A 9,559-nucleotide genomic window follows, 5' to 3' on the forward strand; every position below is an offset into this window, starting at 1 on the left:
CTCTCTCCTTTACCCAACGATATCTCAAAGGACCTTTTATATACTTTATATTTTAGCCACTACCTATGGCAAACAGCTATTTCCTCAACTTATTTTCAGAGCCTCTTTTTTTAAAAACGGGTTGGCACATTGTGCTGCCGCGAAAGGGAAATGCCAGTGGAATAGCTTTCAACTTCAGCCAATCCCCGACAATTCACTGGATGTGTTAAAGTTTCCTTTGAGACCAATGACCGTGTAAGTAACACAGCACGGAACTACTGTGACTCAGCAAGGCAAAAGGGAGGGGGTGAGAATTACTCACTGGGACCAAAGAGGGTTCGTTGCATTTAGCTATTTATAGGCAAAGGCAGCAAAAGGACCAATAGGATTCTGTGCTTTCCATCCGTGATTAATCCAGCCTGTAAGATCCCTCTCAGAACCGTTTTGCTTCCTGAATCCACAAACTGTGGAGTGTCTTGCATGGAGCTTAGGTGCCAGGCTGCTGGAGCTATATGGTGAGAAGGCACAGACAGAGGGAGGTGGGCAAGGGGCGACCCCAGCATGGCCCAGCCCAGTTCTCCTCTCCATGGATGTCGGAGGAATTTGCCTGTCAAGAGCCGCATTGACCAATCAGGTTCCCCCTTGTGTGGGCAGGCAGGTGGCGGCTCCGGGGTGCCGGCAACCTAAGCTACACCACTGGGTCACAGCATATGTGGAGGTGGAAGTTAACCCCTGTAGGTAAGGGGCTTTCTGTTGTGATGCCCTCCCCTCCCCTCCCCTCCCCTCCCCTCCCCAAATTCTCCACTCACACCAATTTGGCTTGGCTCCTATTGGCTCCAGTTGGCTCTAAGCCAAATGTTTGGGGTGTGTGGGATGTGAGGCAGGGGGTTTCTTCAGAGGGTGGAGGGAATTGTGGGAAAGTTGAGCAGAGGCGTGCCTGCCCCCTATCCCAGCCAACGAGTTTAGAATACACACACACACACACACACACACACACAATGTAATGCAATGTAGTGAAATTTGCAAATAACTCTTGAGAACTATTATAATCATTTGTCAAACAAATAGATGTGCAGAGGAAGGAATTTCCTTGGGGACTGCTTCCCTTTCTCCTCTTGCCATCTGCATATCATTATCATTATTTCGACTACTCACCCACCCTTCACTATAAGGTCCCAGGTCAGGTTGCAGCAATTTAAAAACACAATATTAAAATCAGATGAGGACAAATTACAGTGAAGAGAATAGGGTGTCCAACGATAAAAAGAGACACGCCTTTTGAAATTGCTTCTTCTACCCTGTTCCTTTGCCTCAAGATAATTTCTGGGTTCCTTTCCAGCTCTGTAATTCTGTGTTTCTAAGTCACCCTAATGTCGGCCTCCGATACAGAGTAAATAGTAGCCTTTTTGCCTTTTTTTTTGGGGGGGGGGGGGGACATTAACTGGGGAAAGTAGCAACTCTGTTGTTGCAGCCCTAAGCACACCAACCAGGGAATAGACCTCATTGGATACAATAGGACTTCCTTCTGAATCAACAAGCAGAGGAGTGGATGGCCCATCTCATAGAGACTCGGTTTTTCAGGGCTCATCTGTCAAATGCAGCTGGCGCTGTTAATGCCCAACCTGTCTCGCTTGGACGTGGCCCTGCCCTTGGATTTTATAATAGGAGACTTCTGAATGGGGTTCCTGTTCTCTTGCCAAGAGCAGCACACACCCAGATCTGCTTAAGAGTTGCAGCTGGGGACCATTAATTTAAAACTCCATCTATGGTGACCAAAGTGGCGAATACCCAACACACTGAAGGAGAGGGCTGTTTACATGTCACATTCAACATGTGCCCAACTTTCCTAGGGCTGTGATATCAGTGAGAGACCCGGCTGCCAGCAGGACTTTCCTCATCATTAAATGCTTTTATAAGTTTACACAAATGACCCACACCTTCATATCCTCCAACATTTCTTTGATGAAAATAGGGATGTCCTATTATTATTATTATTATTATTATTATTATTATTATTATTATTATTATTATTATCCTAGGCCCTATGCGGCCTAGGAGCCTCGTACCTACGGGACCGCCTCTTGGTATGCCCCACGGAGGACCTTAAGGTCCACAAATAACAATACTTAGATTGGTCTCAACTAGGGCCAGGGCCTTTTCAGCACTGGCCCCAACTTGGTGGAACGCTCTGTCACAAGAGACCAGGGCCTTGTGGGATTTGACATCTTTCTGCAGGATGGAGCTATTCCGCCTGGCCTTTGGTTTGGCCTCAGTCTGACCCTTATGTTTCACTCCCCTTATGGTTTTGATTTATGGGCTACTACTAAAATGAGGCTGCGTTTTAAATTGTATTTTAACCCGTATTTTAATTAACTGTTTTTTGTTTTTTCCTTCCTATTACATTTTATTGTTATTTTATTGGTGTTAGCCGCCCTGAGCCCGGTTCTGGCCGGGGAGGGCAGGGTATAAATAAATTGTTGTTGTTGTTATTATTATTATTATTATTATTATTATTATTATTATTATTATAATATCTGGGTTGCCCCAGCCACTCTGGGCAGCTTCCAACATATATAAGAAACATAATAAAACCTTAAACCTTAAACAACTTTCCTATACAGGACTGCCTTCAGATGTCTTCCAAAGGTTGTATGGTTACTTAGTTCCTTGGCTCAGGAGTTGCATAACTCCACACCCTCCAACATTTCTCTGATGAAAATAGGGATGTCCTAAAGAAAAGCAGGACATTCCAGGATCAAATCAGAAACCACGACGGCTTCTGCAAATCCAGGACTGTCCCTGGAAAATAGGGTACACTTGGAGGGTCTACAGCTTTTCAAATGCTCCAGAAGTAATAAAACTTTAAAAAAAAAAATATTCTTTGACCATTGTTCAAGTCATTCTCATTTTACTGGAATTTTTTTCAAACTGGGGCATCCTTAAAATGCAAACATTCTCAAGGTGAACATTTCATGGAGACTGACCAAATGTGCTCTCTTTTCTCTGAATATATTGGGCACACCCAGTGTTATTTTTCTAAAAAAATAAAAAAAAAAGTTTAGGGGTACTCTCATTCTCCTACTGCTATTGAAAGACTGCCCCTCAATGAGGCCAAACTTAGATTCACAAAATGTTTAGGGGTATGTGTATCCCTGCTTCCCCCCAGAAAAAAAAACCCACTGGGCACACCCAACTGTTTCACATAGCCCTGGCCGCCCCCCGCCCCCCCGCCCTGAGCCCAGTCTTGGCTGGGGAGGGCGGGGTATAAATACATTATTATTATTATTATTATTATTATTATTATTATTATTATTATTATTATTGATCAGGTAGAGAGATGCCTCTGTAGGCCAACATACCAGCCATCATGGAGCCCATAACTACTATGGCTAGTTTGGTTACCTGGTCCTGAAGATCAACCCAGTGGATGGCACCGTATTTTTCGCTCTATAAGACGCACCAGACCATAAGACGCACATAGTTTTTGGAGGAGGAAAACAAGAAAAAAAATATTCTGAATCTCAGAAGCCAGAACAGCAAGAGGGATCGCTGCGCAGTGAAAGCAGCAATCCCTCTTGCTGTTCTGGCTTCTGGGGTAGCTGTGCAGCCTGCATTCGCTCCATAAGACGCACACACATTTCCCCTTACTTTTTAGGAGTGGAAAAGTGAGTCTTATAGAGCAAAAAATACGGTATATAAGGGCCCACAGCAAGTCATGTGCAAATATTCGGTGATGTATACACATCCAGCTAAGGGTCAATGGAGAAGGGGCTCCATTAAGCCCTATGGCGATGCCACCTTCCCTCATGCGTGGGAAGATGGAACAGGCCCATTCCTTCGCATTTCAAAAGCCATTTTAACATTTTTTGCGGAAACGAAGTCTGGTTTGTTGGTTTGTGGTGTCACAAGAAGGGAATCTGTGGAGCTTTGGGAATGAATGCTGTGTTCATTGGCAGCTGGAATATTATTCGCAGCATTGAACTGTGTCGAATTTTGGCAGGTTTTCCGCTGCCAACCAGGAAGAGGACGGCGAGAAGGGGAAGACACACTCTGAACCCAAAGTGAATTAAGACAGGGGCGATGTCAAAATAAAAATGGAAGAGCAAGTTTGGCTCTTTTTCCCGTCGCATCCTGCGAAATGCTTGAAAATATTAAAGTGTTTGTGTATTAAGCTCTATTTCCACGGCTTGTTGGCTTGCATGATTCGCATTAGACCATCTCTTGACCTTGACAACCTCTTGGGCTGTCACATTTTCCCAAATGAGAAATCTCTGCATGAGTGACAAGTCGCCCCTGCTGCAGGAAGCACAAAGCAAGCCCTGTCTCCCAGGTGTCCGGGGCTTTACTGCCGCACGGGGCTGTTTGTTTACTTCATAGCACATCACCACTTAAAGGGCCAGTGTTCAGTTCATGGAGCAATGCCTGGCTTTGAGAAACGACCCTTCTCCCTTTCCTCCTCCTCCCCCCAAACTTTGGTGCTGAAATAAAAAAATTAAGGTCTAAATAAAAATAAAAATAAAAGATAAATGTTCATAACAGCATATATAAACCACATGTCTGAAACCCTACAGAAAAAGTCCTGAAACCATTTTGTCCCTCCCAAATTGACCTCAAATATTTCTCTGCAAGGTCAAAGGAAAATGGAAAAGCCTCCCCATTGTCTTTTCATTCACAAATCCTGTCTTAAGGGTATGTCTGTGTATGAATAGGGTGAGCCTGTGAGCTGGCTCAGGAACTAAGTATTTGTCATTTCAAAAGACTGGCCAGGCTCCCCAGGGTATCCAATCAAGTAACCATTAACAGGTAACCTGCCAGACAAGAGATAAACAATGCACTCAGATTTCTGTTGTAGACCACCCTTTCCGTGATGTAGGTATGATGTATCTGAGGGGTGGTCTTGGACTCCAGGGCGGGCAATTTAAAATGTCTATATAAGGCCGGGCACACCTTTGTTCTGGGTCCTCCTCCTTTCTCCTGCGTGTGAGGGGAGCACCCTGTTGCAACAGTTCAATAAAGATCAGGCTCATGAGCTGCTTTGCTTCTGAATATTCTCTGGTTGGCCTCTGTTATTTTCTCTGACTGATGGAGAACCTACAAAGGGCTCTTGTGTTCCCCGTAAGGGAATAAGGGCAGGTGTTTGTTTATTACAGTGCTCTCAAAACGTCATCAGACTGCAACCCCCATCACTCCCAACCATTGGCCACCCTGCCTAGAGCTTAGGAAAGCTGGAGCCCAACCACATCTGGGGGAAAGACATGTTGGGGAATACTTTGGTATGTTTCGCACACATCCCCAAGAACCCTGGAAGCTTGATTGACCACTCACGGGGGTACAATTCCCAGGATCCTGTGTTTATTTTTGGGTAGGTGCTGTAAATGTTTACTGTGTATGCAGACCAGGCTGTTTTCTTTTTTACTCATCCCAATGTTGGGTGAAAATATTGCAATTTGTGATTGAACAGAACTCTGGGGTTGTTGTTTTTTGTGTGGTTTCAGTCATCTCTGAAACTGCTGCTTTTCTGCTCGATCTTGCCTGCCACCCTGCATTCTTGTTTTCCTTAAGTGCTGCATGAATTTGTTGCTCTGGATAAGTCTTTAAAATAGAGACTCAACTAAATTTCTATAATAAATGGGAAAAAAATAAGCTTATTTAAGTAAACAAGGGGAGAGGCAGCAGGGAGAAAGCAACACACAACAAATTTCCCGCTCTCTTGACAATGGTTAAGAGATGGAGACATATTGTACAGTGCGCTTGTTTATTCTTCTGGAATCGGACAGTTCTAAAGAACTGTGTTCAAAATGTTTCACATGCATAATAATCCTTATAACAAGCTAGGTAAAGGTAAAGGTACTCCTGCCCGTACGGGCCAGTCGTGTCCGACTCTAGGGTTGTGCGCTCATCTCACTTAAGAGACCGGGAGCCAGCGCTGTCCGAAGACACTTCCGGGTCACGTGGCCAGCGTGACAAGCTGCATCTGGCGAGCCAGCACCAGCGCAGCACACGGAAACGCCGTTTACCTTCCCGCTATCAAGCGGTACCTATTTATCTACTTGCACTTAGGGGTGCTTTCGAACTGCTAGGTGGGCAGGAGCTGGGACCGTCACAGGGGATCCCCGTCACAGGGATTCAAACCGCCGACCTTCTAATCGGCAAGTCCTAGGCTCTGTGGTTTTACCCACAGCGCCACCCGCGTCCCTTATAACAAGCTAGGTCAGTATTATTATCCCCCCATTTTACAGATGAAGGGGACTGGAACTGAGGATTGCCTCTGTGGTCATTTAGTGAATTCACACCGCCGAGGCAACATTTGAACTCCTGATTCACAGTCGAGTCTCTTCGCTGCCACGCCACACCGGCTCACATTCTTCCAAAAAAAAAAAAAAAAGGCAATTAGACAAGCCTTGTAATTATGGAAATCAGAGAGAGTCTATGATTCAACAGCAAATTTTACTTGCTGTCGGAGAGCACCAAAGTCAGGGGGGAAAGACAGTTTGGATGACTGTGAGCTCACACTGGAAGAGGCCGTTTGCCAAGCCTCTGAAGGCATGTGCTTCAGAGTGAGAAATCGGGAAGGCCAACCCAACCCTGTGTGTGCACAGAATTGCAAAGACACACAGAGAGGCAGCTGAGAGCAAGGCTGCAGAAGTCAAATGGAGATGCAAGACCAAAAAGCAGCCAGAGGCAGTCACAGGCTTGTGCAACGCTCCACATGGGGGAAACGCGGCTACAAATGTGAAACGGCTTATCGTTTTGCCAGTGTTTGCAACCAGGGGCTGCATTTGCAACAGCATCAATTGACTGTGCTTGTGTCACCACAGTGAGGAAAGGGAAGGAATTTTAACTAGAATGATGAGAGAGAGATATCCCTGCAGGCGACCGTGCGTGTGGAAAATGTTCCCCTGTGCTACTGAGGGCCTTACAACTAGATTAGGGCTGAGGTAAAAAAAATCCCTTTTGAATTTTGGTGCTGGAGGAGACTCTTGAGAGTCCCATGGACTGCAAGAAGATCAAACGTATCCATTCTGAAGGAAATCAGCCCTGAGTGCTCACTGGAAGGATGGATCATGAAGCTGAGACTCCAATACTTTGGCCACTTCATGAGAAGAGAAGACTCCCTGGAAAAGACCCTGATGTTGGGAAAGATGGAGGGCACAAGGAGAAGGGGATGACAGAGGACAAGATGGTTGGACAGTGTTCTCGAAGCTACGAACATGAGCTTGACCAAACTGTGGGAGGCAGTAGAAGACAGGAGTGCCTGGCGTGCTCTGGTCCATGGGGTCACGAAGAGTCGGACACGACTAAACGACTGAACAACAACAAAAAATACCCAGAAATGCTTTTCTAACCCATTTTTGAAACATTTTCTGAACCGATGAAGAATATCAATCTTCCCATGGAAAATATTTGGTGAAACCCCCCCACTACACACAGAGTTTCACCACCCATGAATTTGGGGCCCAAATGTGGATCCAGGTTTCTTATTATTTAATAGCATTTTAAGATTGTTGAAAAAAGCAATGGGCTTTGCCTCTGTTCCTTCCATAGGAGCATAGGGCAAATAGTTAGACAACTGGCCCATCTAGCTTAGCATTGTCTGCACCAGGATTTCCCAAACCTGGGTCTCCAGCTGTTTTTGGACTACAACTCCCACCATCCCTTGCTAGCAAGACCAGTGGTCAGAGATTATGGGAATTGTAGTCCCAAAACAGCTGGAGGGCCAAGTTTGGGAAACACTGGTCTAACACTAAATTATTTTTTTTAAATGCCTCCTCCATTTTCCAACAACAAACAGTGTGGAGGCTATTAGGAGGCCATTTTCCCTCAGCCCTACTAGGGAGTGTTTAAGGAATGGTTTGTCTCCCTTACTTTTCAGATTTCTGTTCCAAGCATAGTTTAGGTATTAGGAAAGATTTAAATATGTTGCAATTGAGGTTTTTAAATGTCCACTTGGTTTTGGGCATGCTTCAGGATTTGGGTGTTTTCAAACAAGAAACCATTGCCATATCTCTGAAGTGTGTAACTAAAATCTAGTGTGTTTGCTTGCTTTCTGGCCCCCTCCATCCAAAACATTTTTGCTTTTGTGTTGTGTCTTGAGAACAAAAACTGTCCTATTGGTTGCTCTGGGAGACTTGTGTACCCTCCAACATTTCTCCGATGAAAATAGGGAGGCCCCATTCCAGAATGACCATTTTACTATTTATACCCCACACATCTTACTGGGTTGCCCCAGCCACTCTGGGCAGCTTCCAACATATATAAAAACATAATATAACATGAAACTTCCCTATATTGTATAGGATTGCCTTCAGGCATCTCACGGGTCAAATAACTCCATACCCTCCAACATTTCTCCAATGAAAATAAGAACATCCTAAGGAAAAGTGGGACATTCCGGGATCAAATCAGAAACCGGGATGGCTTCTCTTAAATCAGGGATGTCCCTGGAAAGTAGGAACACTTGGAGGGTCTGGACTTGTTCAGCCCAAGAGTGAAGTAAAAGTAGATGTGACAATAGCATAAAGGGGACAATAAGCTCAGCAAATCTGGGACCTCAGGATGCATGTGTAGCCTGCATGTTTTAACACATGCACACCAAGTGAAAATCCTGCTGCTGATTTATTTTTATTTTTTTTAACATACCAAAGTCTGGCTTTCCTCAGTTCTGGCAGGAGGTTCACATTTCTGGCTTTAACACACCCAAATATTCTGTCAACAGTCCCGGGTCTTGTTGTGTTGTTTTTGTAAGTGCTGCCAAACCTAAATCCTACCCATTTAATGTTACGGGATTTGTATGTTTCAGCTGTAAAAACGTCTTGACTACTGGGAGAAATGGCTCAGGGCAGAGTTCCTTTTGCTGGAGAGTGACGCGCAACCTTATCTCTCCCTTCCCATTTCTTGAGGATGAACCATAACGCCACATTTAATTCATGCACCGAAAGGCAATTCAGTCATTGTAATGATAATGAAACGAAGAGCAGTCCATTAGTGAAAATTGGTTGTCTACAATAGACAATTCTCATTTCAAGTTTCTGTCAGCATCTTAATCATTCGGATCTGCCCCCCCCCCTCCCATCACCGTTTTCCATCAGTCCAATTCAGCTCCCTCTTAATTTACTAGACTGTTTTGGCTTTTCGCTAGTATTAACAGAATTGGAATCAAATCCACCTGAATACAAACACATCTTTTAGATCAATGTTTTGTATAACCTTGATCTTTAGGATGAGGAAAAGGCTAAACTAAATATTATTGAAGCAGGGAAGACCCATAGCAACAGGTGGAAGTGAAGTGGAATTTTTAAATACCGCTTTCATCTTTTTCTCTCACTCCAGGATGAGGTGCTGTATGTTAACAATGTCCTTTTTAAACCACATTGTAAAAATCAATTAGCAATGAAAGCTTCCACATGCCTGGCAGGTAATTTGTTGGAGATGAACTTCGTTAACATGCTGGGTAAATATACTTCCACATCTACTGGAGCGTGCTGAGGATCACGGATGTCGTTTACACGAGCCCTTTCTGCAGATTTAACATGGTATTTACCCCTCAAAGGAACATTTCCCAGTGGTAAGTACTGTGCTA

The sequence above is a fragment of the Podarcis erhardii genome, assembly GCF_964252035.2.
Source record: "Podarcis erhardii genome assembly, chromosome: 2".
NCBI classification, from domain to species: Eukaryota; Metazoa; Chordata; class Lepidosauria; order Squamata; family Lacertidae; genus Podarcis; species Podarcis erhardii.